Genomic DNA, 16,620 nt, shown 5'->3' with positions numbered 1-16,620 from the left:
TTTAAGTTCCACAGAGTGTCTTCAGACACTTTATTGATATTACTTTTTAAAGGATAAGTTCGGTTAATACAGCTTTTACATTGTTTATAGAACAAAATACTCACCCAGAGGGCTTTCCTGATCCAAGCAGTGCTTCGGGAGATATTTAGATCCAAAATCATGCAGCAGACGTCCGTATAATAGGATCCATCGAAGCATAGACAGCGCTGCTCCTAAAACTGCATTAATCGTCCAAAATCTCATGTTTTTCACCAATATTCCATCATGGTCTGCTCTGGGTTAGTCCTCTGCTGCAATCTGTGTCACTCCAGACAGCGCTAAACCAAACTTATCCTTTAAGTATACAAACATGGTCATGTACAGTGTTTGAAAGTCCACCTTAAAACCCATATGCAAACATTTTTCAAAGCAACACACTCCTTTTACATAACACGAACATTTGGCTCATCTTTGGACTCTATGAAACAAACCAGAAAGCAGGAAGCAGAATATCTTACGTGCAAAGCTCGGCCTCTTTTCTCTGGTTCTGTACTCCAGGATGCTCTGACGCCAACTCTTAATTCCCTTCTTGGTTTGAGACAACTCCACAGTCTGACACCAAAAATCCATCTTTTCATCAAACATATCAAACAAAAAAAGCCTAAGTCAAGTGGGGGATTGTCTCAGTCCAAAGAAGAGAGAAATAGTTCTCCCTTTATAAACACGCACTTGCCACTCAAGTAGGCATTGTTCCTTACAAAGACACAGAAACAAGCTCTGGCCATAACTTGGTATGGACCTACAAAGTCAGCAGGGAGAGTATAAAAAAATAAAGCATACTCAATCATAAGGATGTTTTATCAGTCCCAGCACATGCAAACATGCTCATGTTTGTTGCATGCACAAAGAGTCACATGATCATACATCTTTAGCACAAATAAATTGCATCAGCCACGAGTTTAGATGTGTGAGAACATGCACACAAATCGTCCTACAGTGTGAGGTCGGGGCAGCCACCCTGCTGTGTGTATGACATGTATAAATAATAAATGGAGGTTAATGTATGGTAAGCAAAACATCTGACCACACTGACAACAGCTCCTTTACTCTTCTCTCTCATTTACCCCCTCCCCTTATCGCTCTCCATCTCACTCCTCAGGACTCTGCCTGCGTCAGTCTCTCTTCATGTTCTGTCCTCCTGCTCCCATTTTTTTTTTCAATCTTTATCTATTTTCCTCCCTCTGTCACCCTGTTGGTACGAGGGTGGAGGGTGAATGTAGTGACATCAGCTCCCTTAACCCCTGAGCAACCCCATGTTGCCTCCTTATCTTTTCATACAACACACATTGCATTATTCATAATAATACTTCACACACACACACACACACACACACACCCTCTCTCTCACTGCTCGAGACGCAGATGAAAGGTCAAGGGAGAGGAGAAAGCGAGATGTGGCTTTTGTTCATATATCACATATGAGATGTTCACCTCAGCTATGACACTTTTATGTATATCAACTATACGCTCCATCTGCACCCTCCGGGATGATGCATACAGTTTAGATCAAGGTAGGATTAAGATTAATAAGGATATAGAAGGACTCTGTGTCCCTGATTGCACCTAAATAATGCAAACGCACATGGCTTTGTGGGTCTGTGCATTTACATTACCATGCACTACTACAACAATAGTGTAGTAATAGCAGACCTCTGCAAAGGAAAAAAGACATCACCAGCTTCTGAGGTCCAATATCTAATCATTAACTGCTAAAAAAGAAACCTGGAGGATTAAAAATTAGATGACTGACTCCATGAGGAAAAGAAATGCACAGGGAACCAGGTGAAAATTTCCAAATTAGAAACTGATAAAATCAGTCAGTTAGAATAGAATAGAAGAGAAGAGAAGAGAAGAGAAGAGAAGAGAAGAGAAGAGAAGAGAAGAGAAGAGAAGAGAAGAGAAGAGAACTTTATTGTCAGTTAGCTCCGTTAGCCATGTCAGTAAGTAGCATGTTGCTACTCTGTCCTCTGGTATTCCCTCCGTTGCTGGGTTAGCACAGCTAGCTCGCCCATCTTATTGGAGATAGATCTTACGTTCACAATAACGATGGATGGAAGGACAGGTCCATGTCCTCACTTCTTAGCTCACACCTGAAAACCAGAACCTCCTTCTCACCTTGTGGGAAGACATCAGGCCTTACACCAGTTAGCATTGACATGCTACAGGCTGCTAACAGCTGAGTTCACATGTAAACAATGCAGCCATGGTTACATGTAGGATCTCCAGACAAACACAGGAGAAAAAAGAAGTAAAAATATCACTGAAGCCACAAAAAGTTTGGTGTCCATGACCAACAAATGAGCCATACAAAGTAACGATCCACTCCAAATACAAAGATTGAGAAAAAGAGATGAAAAAATTACAAGACATGGACAAAGAAGTGAGAGCTGCTGCAAAAGGCAGCCATAGCCAACAGGGTGGCCATAGCCAACAGGGCGGCCATAGCCAACAGGGCGGCCATAGCCAACAGGGCGGCCATAGCCAACAGGGCAGCCATAGCCAACAGGGCGGCGCCTAACAACGGCAAATTTGAAAAGCCAAATGTAAAGTCCACACTAAAAAACAGAAGCCATAGCTGTGTTTCAGGGCTGGTTTATGTGAAAATAGTGAGGACAGAGCCTGTGTTGCTTCAAATGAGAGTAATGCAGTTATATATGTTTACGCTGGTTTAGATTTAATTTATCTGTGATTTATCCTCAAGAGTATCATGAGGACTAGCACACATTATAGTAGAAAAAACATCAGTAAGTGTTTTTAAACAAGCCATCAAGGCCACATGAGAAGTTGTGTTCAAGTATAAAGCTGTATAAAAAGGACTTCACCTTAATATTCCTCTGGAGCTTTATAATCTCACACTGACCTCACCAAGGTCTGTCCAGTGGCATTCTTCATCGACAGAGCCTATTGAATGGACCACCTTGGGCTGTATGTAGGAGATGGAAGTTATGTTTGCTGAAACACCCAGATGTGTATAACTAGCTCACTGTAACAGCAGTCTGCAGAAAAGCCTTGCAGGAACAAAATAAAAGCACTGTTACAAAATGAACACATTTCTAAGAAAGTCTGGATCTTCATTTTATGAAATGAACATACAACAGTAAAACAATCGTAACACAAGCATTTAAAGGGGGGCTGTTATGCTTTCCCATATCTTAAACATGGCTATGAAGTAATAACGCTGGATGTTCATACAAAGCATATGCAAACTTTCAAACTACTACATATTCATATCTCATATGTTTTCCTGAATCTTTCTATAAACAGCTCAATATGATTTGATAGAGGAAAAAAAAAAATCACCTTCAAAAAAAAAAAAAAAATTGCTGAAATGACTGAAGGGGTGAGCCTCAAACATCTAGTTCTGCCCATTGCTCTGCCCCTACAGTTCTCAAGAGGGCTGGCCAATCAGAGGGAAGGAGGTTTGAGGAGTGGGAATCCTTAAAGAGACAGCAGTTAAAACAACTCTTCTAACAGAGGCTGGATGAAGGATTTCCCTAGACAGCAACATAACAAATAAATTCATACATTTTTTTTTTATGTAACCCATGCAAAACTACTACTGGAGTACAAGAGCGACAGTATTAAGCCTCAAAGGAATTATGATATTCCCTCTTTAAGCACATAAGCTTATTGGGAAATTATTTTTTGAGGACAAAATAAAAGTGGGGATTTCTTACCTTTATGACTTCTATCAGGAGTTTCCTCCTTCATGTTCAAAACTCCACATCATTTTATTCTTAGAAAAAAAAACAAAAACCAGAAAACAGATGGCTGCTTCCTTTCTCAATCATTCTCCTTTCATACAAGATACAAAAAACCTAAAAAGAATACCTCTTCAAATGAACAGAGAACAACAAATCATTCTGTATATAAAGCACAATCCTAAGCTGACGGCCAGCGCTTGGCAGTTCTTTGCATGAAAGACGAGAGATGTTGCCGCGTTTTTGAATCATACAACACACTGCTGTGCTGGTAGTTGTTATAACTAAATTTTGTTAATATATACATGCACTGAAGTCATCATGGGATTGATACTGGGTCAATGGCTTGAACCTTGAAAGATAAAAAAACTAGAACTGCAATAAATACTCAGGAGAAAAGGGAAAAGAAGAACAGGCCAATTGAGAGGACGGTGAAGTCGAGGAGGGTCGATGTTATTTCAACATGCCCTTGAAAGATGCACAGCTCTTTTTTTTTCTCTTTCTCACTTTCTCACTTTCTGTCTAGTCTACCCTTCCCCCTTCTTGCTTTTCATCAGTCATTTTGTGTTACCCTGTCTCTTTTTCTTCTTCTCCCTCTCTGACTCTGGAGCAAATTGAGTCTGAATGAGCTCCAAATCCTGTTCAAGTGCAGCCACAGACACTTCCAACTCTTTCAGACAGTCACTCTGGCTGGTAAACTATTATCAGAAACACACACACACACACACACACACACACACACACACACACACACACACACACACACACACACACACACACACACACACACACACACACACACACACAAGATGCAGAGTGTTCTCTCTGGCAGTCTATCAAGAGCCTTTGGCACTTACGCTGCTGTACCATCATTATCCTGCAATGAATAATCTTTCAGTCGTTTCCTTCCACGGGACAGAGCCAAAGAGCTGGAGAGAGACGGTCAGAGTGATCAGAGACTGACACGTATCATCTTGTAATGTCAGGCTACAGAGCCAAAGAGTTTCTTCAAGAGCGTCTCAATGACTCCTCTAGTGGAAACTTTGAACTGAGGACTCTGGGAGAAACTGTGTGTCATCAAACAGCAATGAGTGGAGGACAAGTTCACACACAAGTCAAGAGTAAAGGAAATTACCCCAATTTTCTCAAATTCAGCTTTAAGGTCTGATTGCTTTTTTAGACATTCAATAAACTTTTAAAGCAGCTTTAAGTACTTCACTTAGATAAAATATGAACACTTAAAAGTTATATCATGTAGCAGTTGCCTGAAGAGACTAAATACACGATGATTCAATCTAAAAAAAAAAAAAAAAAAAAAAGGGAAACATTTTAGAATTAAAGTGAAAAGGCAACAGTTTATCACAGCTAGTAGTGTCTTTAAGTTTATTCCATTGTGAAAATTCACACTTCGCTTTGGCTTCATTTTTTTTCTTTTTTTGACTTAATTTCTTTTTTTTTGTGTACAGTTGGTAAAGAAATTCCAATTGTCTGTAGCAGAAAAAAAACATGGTGACAAAATATCAGTTCACAATCTCTCAGAGCTTTCAATTGTACACAAATTGTGACATTTGGTAACCTTTTGGAAGATAATCTTGAGTTACCATTGTTTTTCAGTGAGAGTAAAATTAACACATACCAGGCATGTGGCTATGATTCAGTTTTGCTGATCAGCATCAGAAGGATGATGACATATAAACAGTGTTGGCGAGTATTCTCCATGTGTAGACTCTAGCTGTTTCTCATTGTGCAGATGTTGAAGTACGCCTTAATTGCCTCACCACGTCTTGTTACAAAGATAATTTAGCTTCAGGTGGCAGGACTGAGGCTGTAAAAAGGAAGGCTGCTTCTTTAAGTCTTGTCTGATTGTCTTGGTGACAAATCTCAAGGGACTTACTTTGCATGCTATGCTTTTCTTAAAAAAGGTTGTGAGACCATCGTGCCTGTGCGCCTGCACTTTGAAAGATGCAAGAGTAAACAACAGTTGGTTCGCAGACCCCTTCACCTTTTTGAGTGCAAGATACAAATTCAGCTGCTATCTGGCCAGGTGATGTCATCCAGACATATGTCATGAGGGGGAAAAGAAAAATACAAAATTCAGGGCCAGGTTATGAAAGTATATATATATATATATATATATATATATATATATATATATATATACACTTAGGCCCAACATTATTCATGCCTCTATCCCCTAATACCCCTAATTTCTTTTTTTTTTGTTTTAGTTACAAATTAGTATTTCACTTCAAATTTTACTTAAATAGGACACACAAGAAAGTCATTACTTGTTTATTAGAAAGTGTAAATAAACATCTTTAACAGGGTGAAAACGAAAAGTCACAGTGTCCAAAATTATTCATACCCTGTCTCAATGATCAAATGCAAACCCCTTATTTTTTTTTATCACAACCTCCAAACGTTTTTTATAATTGCTTCTTGCAAGTATCGGCAGGAATTCTGGACCATTCCTCCTTTGCAAATGTTTCCAGATCTTTGAGGTTGGAGGGTTTCCGTGCTGTCACCTGCTTTTTGAGCTCCATCCATAGTTTCTCGATGGGGTTTAAATGAAATATATATATATATATATATATATATATATATATATATATATATATATATATATATATATATATATATATATATATATATATATATATATATATATATGAAAACCTTTCTGTAATCGTACTTTGTCTGTGTGTGTGTGTGTGTGTGTGTGTGTGTGTGTGTGTGTGTGTGTGTGTGTGTGTGTGTGTGTGTGTGTGTGTGTTTGTGAAAGCACCTGTGAGCTTTTCATTTATATTCCAGCAGTATATTCCTGGCTTCATCACCTCAACATCTGCCAGTTTTAAAATGAGTGAATGGCAGTCATCCCAGAGCTATCTCCCTTCAGTTTTGGACTGAATGTTTACATCACATTCAAATTTTTCAGCATACACACAACAGCCTCACAGAATATTTATTTATGGGGAAAATTATTTTGGATTACCACAATTGCTTTAAAGGACATGATGTTTTTTTAATAGCGATCAAATGTGCTCCCCATGACTGTTTGGCTTGAAGAAACAGTAAAATGTTACAGCCAGAAAACTGTTGCATGTAATGTAACTGTAATTACATTACATGTGTAATTGTAATTGTTGTGTGTTCAATTTGTTGACAATTTTTGAGGGTTCATTTACATTAATAAACCTGGAAAATCAAATGTTCATACAGAAAGGACACAGCTGAAAGCCAGTACATAATAGCAGAGTTCTTTGGGCTTCAGGCAGCACTGCATGAAAAATAAACATGACTCTGTAGTGGAAATCAGTGCATAGGCTTCCAAAAACCACTGTCTGCAAATACTGTACCTTGCTTTGTAAAGAGAAAACCATTTCTACACATGACCCAGAATTTTTGTTGAGCCCTCTGGGCCCCATTTCATGAGATTTCATGTTCATATTGATTGTTTCATATTAGATTATAAATGTGTGTACAGATATACACCACACACCTGATGTAGAACTTGAAAGGCCCGAAAGGTTTCACATCTTTTAAAGTCAATAATGGGTCTGGGCTGAGGAAATCCTTCAAATTCAGAATAAAAGACTGATACATCCTCTCAACCGAATGCATCCACTTAATGTATATTCAGCCAGAAACACTTTTGTTGTAAATGATTTCCATGCAAAATATTCATGCTTAGAAGAACAAAGGAAAATATATCTGAGTAAATTTGAAAGTTTTTAATCTGAGTATGTTTTTAGAGGGTTTGTATGAGTTTCTTTGACTGCAGACAGAAGCAGAAAGCATTTTGAAATGGGGTGTTTGAAAAAGAGTGTCAGATGCAGGAAGGAACACCCCGCTGGCACTTTCATTAAACAGAGTTATCAAACCACAGAAGGAGAAATCCAGACAGAGACAACAGTGAGACGAAGACGCAGACACCATCAGCTATATCATTAAGACCAGAGTTATAAAAAGTTGATAATTAAAGACACGTCTCAGAGGACAGAGGGGAGATAATTGGCTTCCTTTGCCACGACACTTCGACCCACTTTACCTCTAATAACTCAATAAGGCACAAAGTCAGATGGTGAAAACACCAGATAGTGTCTTTTCTGTGACTTGGAAGAAAGTGTGTGTGTGAGTGTGTGTGTGTGTGTGTGTGTGTGTGTGTCAGCAAGCCATGACCCAAGATGTGTTTTTGCTCTAGAAACACTTTTCTTTCATTTAAAAAAGGGCTCAACAGTCACACTGGTGATATTTAATTTGCTGTTAAATTATGATTCAACACTTCCCTTTATTTTTTTACAAGAGTTAATTTCCCTCTCTCTTAAAAGCTGGACTCAAAAATTAATGAAAAGAGATGTCAGGGCTGGAGTGAAGCTAATCATCATGGCTTTTATGCAAGGACAGCTGCAAAATTATTAGCTTAGCTACTTTGAACTGATTAAGAGGACTGAAGGTCAATGTATTTTAAAGTTGTAAAAGCTTTGGTCACAGTTGCAGTTTGCAGTTTTAACATTGATATTTAAATCAAGGTGGAATAAATGAAGAATTCAGAGACTGCAAACGCTTTTAAATAATCATATAAATGAAAAATACAGAGGGACGTTTTATTCCAAAAGTGGAGAAACAATGAGGCGAAAATGGTAGCGAGAAAAATGGAGAGAGAAAGAAAGAGAGAAACCTGATGGCAGGAGGGCAAAGAGTCAGGCAGGAAATGAAATCTGACGTGGACTCTTGTTATTACCAGTCAGAGTTCACTGAACTCGTCTACAGTTCAGCAGCTAACCTATGCTCCCTGTGTGTGTGTGTGTGTGTGTGTGTGTGTGTGTGTGTGTGTGTGTGTGTGTGTGTGTGTGTGTGTGTGTGTGTGTGTGTGTGTGTGTGTGTGTGTGTGTGTGTGTGTGTGGTTTTAAGACGGAGGTTGCTAATGCTTATGCGCAAGTCTGTGTAAATGAGTATCTCTGCAGTGTGTGTGTGTTCAGAGGTAAAACAATAAAAAGCCCCTCAGAATCTTGGACCATCGAAGAGCACATGCATGCAGCATAAATCCACTCACTGCTGCAGAGGAACCATGGTATTTAGCAAAATATTATAAAAAAAAAGAAGAAAAAAAAACACTTCCACATGTATCTACCTATTTGTTGACATCTTTATATACCGGGTACACCTTGCTAGTACCAGGTTTGAACCCCTTTTGCCTTCAGAATTGCCTCAATCCTTAATGGCATAGATTCAACAAGGTACTGGGAACATTCCCTCAGAGAATTTGGTCCATATTGACATGATAGCATCACCCAGTTGCACATCCATGATGAGGAACTCCTGTTCCACCACATCCCAAAGGTGCTCTATTGGATTGAGATCTGGGGACTGTGGAGGACATTTGAGTACAGTGAACTCATTGTCATGTTCAAGAAACCAGTCTGAGATGATTCCAGCTTTATGACATGGAGCGTTATCCTGCTGGAAGTAGCCATCAGAAGATGGGTACACTGTGCTCATAAAGGGATGGACATGGTCAGCAACAGCAACAAACGCTGTGGCTTTTAAACCATGCTCAATTGGTACCAAGGGGCCCGAAGTTTGCCAAGAAAATATCCCCCACACCATTACACCACCAGCAGCAGCCTGAACCATTGATACAAGGCAGGATGGATCCATGCTTTCATATTGTTGAGGACAAATTCTGACCCTACCATCCCAATGTCGCAGCAGAAATCCAGACTTATTAGACCAGGCATCGTTTTTCTAATCTTCCATTGTCTAATTTTGGTGTTGCTGTGTGAATTGTAGCCTCAGTTTCCTGTTGATAGCTGACAGGAGGGTCACCTGGTGTGGTCTTCTGCTGCTGTAGCCCATCTGCCTCAAGGTTGGACCTGTTGTGCGTTCAGAGATGCTCTTCTGCAGACCTCGGTTGTAACAAGTGGTTAGTTAAGTTACTGTTGCCTTTCTATCAGCTCGAAACAGTCTGGCAATTCTCCTCTGACCTCTGGCATCAATAAAGCATTTTCCCCCACGGAACTGCCACTCACTGGATATTTTCTCTTTTTGGGACCATTTTCTGTAAACCCTAGAAAAAAATCCCAGTAGATCAGCAGTTTCTGAAATACTCAGTTCAGCCCGTCCGGCACCAACAACCATGTAAACGCTCAAAGTCACTAAAATCACCTTTCTTTCCCATTCTGATGCTTGGTTTGAACTGCAGCAGATTGTCTTGACTGTGTCTACATGCCTAAATGCTTTGAGTTGCTGCCATGTGATTGGCTGATGAGAAATTTGCGTTAATGAGCCGTTGGACAGGTGTACTTAAGAAAGTGACTGGTGAGTGTATATATATATATATATATATATATATATATATATATATATATATATATAACCCAGCGTTGATGCAAACTTGCTGGTGGAGGGTCCAATTGCCCACTTTCACTTCAAACTCAGAGGCTGAGCTGTATGTAGTGTTGTGGAGCCTCTTCGCAGGTGTGTGAATGGAGTAGAGATAATTTGGAAGAAGTTATAGGAGGCATTACTTATATCTAAAAAAAAAAGACTTTGTATTGTTATACTTGTGCTGGAAGTTAAGACCAAGCTATTCTGCCTCCTGACAGTTTTGTTCTTTGAACTGTGACACCCTATCCCAGTGTATCATCACCAGATTCAGGTGTTTAATGTAACATGTGCCAGGAACTGCGTCATCATCACTACAACTAATCTGAAATGTAAGTCATATAATAGTCTAATTCCACTTATGTGCAGTATGTCAATCAGCCATCATTGTGGCAGAATATTAAGGTGTGCATACTTTCTTTTTTTGTTCTTGTTTTGGTTCTATGACATCCTCAGAGACTAATTATAATGTCTTAGTCACAAAATCCAGCAGCAAACTTTGCTGGAGAGAACAGAAAACTCCTTCTACATCGAGTCAACTGATGAAAGTGTCTCACAATTTCACATGCCTCACTTTTATACATTTCTGTTGTTCAGTTCTAAATTAATGAAAACTCTCAGGGTACACTTTTCATTAATGTCATGCCAATTCTCAATGACTGCACCAGGAATAAAAGGAAATTGAATAAAACCTAAACAAGACTCCCTCCTTCCTAAATTTTTATATTTATCACTATTATTTTTCTTTTCCTTTGCCTGCAGAATTTTCTCATTATCACTTTGTATCTAAACCCCAGTTTATCTTTTCTTCTGTAATTACTTCTCTGCTTTCTTTCTGCTGCAGTTAACATTATTCAACAGTAGCATCAATGCACCACTGGGGCGTCAGACTTTTGCTTAATGACCTGCAGTCACAAAGTCACACAGCCTGGTTCAGAACCTGTAAGTGAAAACAAAATCACATTATCAGGTTCAAAACATTTTAAAGTTCAATTCTCCAGGCAAGAAGGCAAGAAACCACTCAAAGGCTTCATTTGCAGTGTGTGTGTGTGTGTGTGTGTGTGTGTGTGTGTGTGTATGTGTGTGCAGGTCAGTGTTGCAATGTATTTTTAGCGCCAGCGGGCGACCATCAATAACCCAGACGTTTTAAGTCAGTCCTCAGCCATCTATCAGGCTTGTGTGCTGCCCAGGGCTTGAACCCACGATCCCCTCATTTGTCTTACCACCTTTCCTGCTCTGACAGGCTGCCAACCCCCACTTAAGCACACAGTGACACTGACACACTCTGGATTACAAAAAGTGCTGGGAAAGTGAGGTTCACACTTAAGCTCGCTAATAACGATGAGTTGTGGTTGATTGCAGGTTTGTTTGTTCAGGCACTTTGGTAGTTGTTGTTGGGCCGCCAGGTGTTTTTGTGAACTTATAGCTTTTCAGTTCCTCTTGTGACCATTTTTAAACAGAGAAAACCTCTGTCAGTATAATACTTGAAATAAATATACCTCTCTGTATTGTAAGCATGGTTTGCAGCCCTGATAATGTGTTAAGAAATATTTGATATATTTTTTTCCCTTCTCTTTAGACAATAACACTGAAAAACAAATTACCCACAAAGAATCTCACATTTTTATGTGATTCCAGGGACTCAGTTTCTGTCATTTCCACACAAAACAGCTTATCTAAATGCACAGTAACACGCTTACTTAGATTAGACTCCTACATGAACTCCTACAGAAACACACGTCTTAGTATGTCTGTATACATCCATGTGCCTATCTGTGTTTACACACTCAACCAACACAGAACAATGAAATGAAAAGCAAGTATGACAAATGAATGAAATCTTCACTCCAATGTCTATCATGGATGCAAAAAAAAGTGTAAGGAACCAGAATTGACTTCTCTCATGATTCTGTTTATCCTGACAGCAGAAAGCTGTAAACATTCAGAAATGACAAATTGAGCACTGAGAATACAGATGACTCAGCCTTTATACTCCCAATACTAGTGTCACTGAACTGCTCATCACCTGTCCCCTTATCCTGTCTCATTTAGCCCATCCAAGACAAGCAGGACGCTGCAGTGAAAGTGATAATATATGAGTATCAAAAGTGTACAAAACTGAATACCTAAAATATACTTGGATGCAATGTGCCAGCTTCAGCTGCTGGACTGTCTAACAGTTTTTTTTTTATTTATTTTTTTTTTTTTTAGCACATGCTGATGGACGAGACATCCAGTCTTTCTAACATTTGGCAGCAATCTACTCTTGGTTTACCGACCTCTGACCCCTGCGCATAAATGTATAATCCAAAAACCTCATGCCTGTCACTTCTGACTTTATTTGCAGGTAACAACTTGAACCGCATCATAAATTGAGCTATCTGCCTCTTGTTTCTGTGAGACCTGCTGTTCAGTCCCATTGCTGAACATCATGAGTATCATCAATGAATACAAAAGAAGTGGATTTACATATGATATTCCTGGAGTGAGACAGCTGGGTATTTTCAGTAGCACTGATAGGCAGGCCCAAAGCTCATAATTATCACAAAGCTCTAAAGACTGGAGCTCACCTTTCTTTGGGATTTATTAACAGAGAAATGAGATTTGTCTGTTTTTGGCAGGGGGGCATGGTGGTGTGAGCAATAGATGTAAAAAATCAACAGATATAGTACATCCTGATCTGAATAAAATCCATTACCACAGCTGCTTTTTTATTTTTTCTTTCTCCCTAAATCAACAGGTAACCTTGTTCAGAGGAGGAGCAACATGGATGATCCTGTCTTAAACATGATTTGAACTTGATTCAGTTCCACAGTGCTCTTCAACCCTCAACCACAACGCTCTCCAGATGGCAGGTCTGCAGTGGTGGTCAGTCACTGCACCAACTACTCCTGGCACCGAGCTCAACTCCTCTTTTCTATTCTAGAGCCAGCAAGATGGTCTTTCTGCTGTCTCCTGTAACCCATGGGCAGTCAACTTCCTCTCCCTTCCTGCAATTCCCAGGGCTGTAAATTCTCTCTTTAGCTGCAAACATTTTCAACAATATTGTTTATATTTTAAACATTTTTACTTGTACAGTATTGCATAAACAAATGGACTGACACTGAATTCCCATATCCTTCAGGTGGTTCCATAGAAGTGACAGGGAGCCATTGCAATGAGGTGGTATGACAGCAAGTGTCTTCAGGGATTTGTTTTTAAACAATAAACAGAGGGTTTATGTGCTATTTGCTACACTTTGAACACCGCCATCGTGGCACCCCACCTTATTTGTTATTGTTTTAAAATTTCCTTCATGGTTTAGAGACATTTTTATCATATACTGAATTCAAAGCAAATAAGTTTTGACCCATTTGTCTGCACTCAGATGCTTTAAAACAATTGTCTTTTGGCTTTGTTTATTTCTCCAGTTGATTTGTTTTGTTACAGATAAGCTGCGTAAATTAGAGGATTGACATTTTAAACAGACCTTGAAAGCTGCTGTCTTGTATTTAAATAAAATTACAGATATGGGACATGGGTTAAATTGGTGTGGTGTTTGTGTGTGCTACTACCACACTAAGCACTGCAACATAACCTGTAGTTGCACACCTCATGTGGGACACACACAAACACTTTTAATCACAAGGTGCAAATATTATCGCTGAACACTCATATAATTACAAAAACTCCCAACTTATTTATATGCAAATACAGCTGCATGCACAAGAAGAACACAAGCACATCCACAAATGGCTCCAATAATGCCAATTGTACAATTGTGTTAATCTATCATTGCTGTACACCAGAGGGTGAATGTGTGTGTGTGTGTGTGTGTGTGTGTGTGTGTGTGTGTGTGTGTGTGTGTGTGTGTGTGTGTGTGTGTGTGTGTGTGTGTGTGTGTGTGTGTGTGTGTGTGTGTATGTGTGTGTGTGTGTGGTAGCTCTGATTAGACAAATAGGGATCGATGTATAGGTTCAGATAGAAGAGAAGAAGAGAAGAGAGGCAGTGAGAGGGGAGGCTAAAGGAGATTTTATGCTCTATTGTGCTGCAGAAAGGGCTCAAAACATTCAATTGCATGTAAAGACCAAATATGCCTCCGGAGAAAACAGCTACAGTGGGTAATTAGCTTAAAAGACTGCTAAATGAACTCGAAGTTGGCAGCTTGCTCACCACTTGTCTTGAACCTTCTTCATTTACAATAATGATCTGAAGGTCTGATAAACAGGCATGTAAAGACACAATTTCTCTGCATATTAGGCTAATTAAGTTGTGGGTGCTGTTGGTTTTAGTCTTCTCACAGCCGAGCAGAGTTAAAAGAAATTTGATGATGCCTCACAGCTAATATAGTAGCTTGCTCTGGAGTGGAATCTGACTTTTTAACCTTTCCTTTCCTGACCCCTGACTCGAAATGACCTTGTTGGTTTGAGGAGGTCAGCAGCGTAAGAGTGATTGGCAACTGGTCAACATCTGAACCGATCTCTGTGCAAAAGTCAAAAATAGACAAACCCCTGCATTTAGTGATCAAACTGAGATCAAGTTTTTGTTTCCTGCTTGTTTCTGCTGTATCAAACCAAAGAGTTAGTGAGACTGTAATATATTTAAAAAAATTATAAATGTTTTTAATAAAAGCTAAAAACAAGTTTGCCGGCTTCTATTGGATGATCATCAGAGATGAAATGTGTCACAGCCTGCAAAAGAAATACTCATAAAATGTGATCACAATGATTCAGATGCTACTGGACTAACCAAAACTGCTTATTTTTAACTTGCAACGAGGAAGAGTTTAGGTAAGCCATTAGCCTTCCTGCGCAGAGCTTCCAGCACATTAGTCTAATTAGCAACACCCATTATTGTGAAAAATCTTTGGATGTTGCAGTCCAAGCATATGGACTGTAAAAGATTCAACTTTTCCCCTCCATATTTGCTGAGTTAGTGAAAATGATCCATCATCGACAAAACCTTAAATTGATTCTCAAAGAAGTGCAGTTCAGGCCACTGTCTTCTGTTAAAGTTTGGGCTGTAGATAGGGAGAAAAAAATACAGTGGAGGCCACATTAAAGATATCAAATTAGAATCTAGATGTTAAAAATTAGCCTTCAGAGATATATGATAAAAAAAAAAAACCCTTCCCTCTTTGAAACAGCTCTGAGTTTGTTTTTTGTTTTGTTTTTTTCTGGGACTGCAGGAAAACACAAGGTACAAAATCAAGAAAAATGATATCACTTCTTCCTGTTGTGTGTGGGCCTATGCATACACACATGTCGCACAGTTGTGTGGTTATGAGTGCAGTTATTTATTTTGCTCTGTATCAGGGTCATGCAGGTAGCAGGGATATCTCTGAGCACAGTAAAGCATGACCAGTGTGCCCCAGAATTAAACACTGGCAATACATCAGAATAACTTTCTTTCCCCTCAGTCTCTCCTTCTCTCTTTCTCTCTCTGTGGTGGTAAACCTGGTGATCTCTTTGTAGAAACTGCTTGCTCTGTAAACTCTGCATTTTCTATTATTTTTCTTTCTGACAGTTTATTTCACTAATCTCTTTTTTTTCTCCATCTGCTCTTCCCTCCAAAGGTTATTGCAGGGTTTAACCTTTAGTTTGTCCAGCCTGCAAGAGTATTGTTTGAGGTTCTTTCTTTAAAAGGCATCCAAATCAGTAACTTCCATTACATATTCTTTTTTTTTTCTTTTTGTCAATTTTCTCTATGTCCTGCCATTCAAACGCTTACTGTTTTTTTTATCCAGAAGTTGCAACACAAGAGAAAAACATAAGAGAAAAACAAGAGGCAAAAAACGTTTGAAGAAGTACATATTTCCAAAAGTGCTTTAAGTTTTGAGTCTTAACTATCTAATTATTCCCTCTCTAACAACATGACTCTGGGATTATACCTGAATCTCCTTAACAAGTTCAACTAAATCAATCAGTTGTTCGACAGTGACTTTTAAATAGTATCTTAGATTAAAATGTCCATCTGCACTACACAGGTGCCTTTACCTTTTTCATTTAATGGTCCCATATTCTGCTCCTTTGCTGCAGTTTAATATGGATCATTGATGTCTTCATGAAATGGCAGTAACATGTTTTGGTCCAAAAAGCCAATAAATCAAGCACAGCAGCATTGTTTCCAGGCTCTCATAGCCCCTCTGTTCAGAACGCTCTGATTTAGTGGGCGTGACCTTCATATGTAAATGAGCCACTGCTGATACCGTTCCACTCTTCTGCGCCACTGAGAGCGGCGCCATATAACCATGACTACCGAGCTTCGAGTGCACAATGTTTAGAAAACAGCGAAGCTCCTTAACCGTAACATTACAGGCTAAAACAACAGGCTAACCGCAGCTAAAGTTAGCATCCTGAAGCTAACACAGAGACAGGGGGGACACTGAGGAAAAGCTCTTACATCTGCTCCACAGCACACAGCATTTAAAATACTCACATTTCCAGGGTCCCAGGTTTGTTGGCGGATGGTTGGTAATGCGCCTGGATTCAGGACCAGTCTATTCGCTAGCCCTCTG

The sequence above is a fragment of the Halichoeres trimaculatus genome, unplaced genomic scaffold (genome assembly GCF_033239565.1).
Source record: "Halichoeres trimaculatus isolate MK-OKI-2021-1 unplaced genomic scaffold, fHalTri1.1 fHalTri1_scaffold_8, whole genome shotgun sequence".
In the NCBI taxonomy this organism is placed as follows: Eukaryota; Metazoa; Chordata; class Actinopteri; order Labriformes; family Labridae; genus Halichoeres; species Halichoeres trimaculatus.
This window is presented reverse-complemented; position numbering follows the sequence as displayed.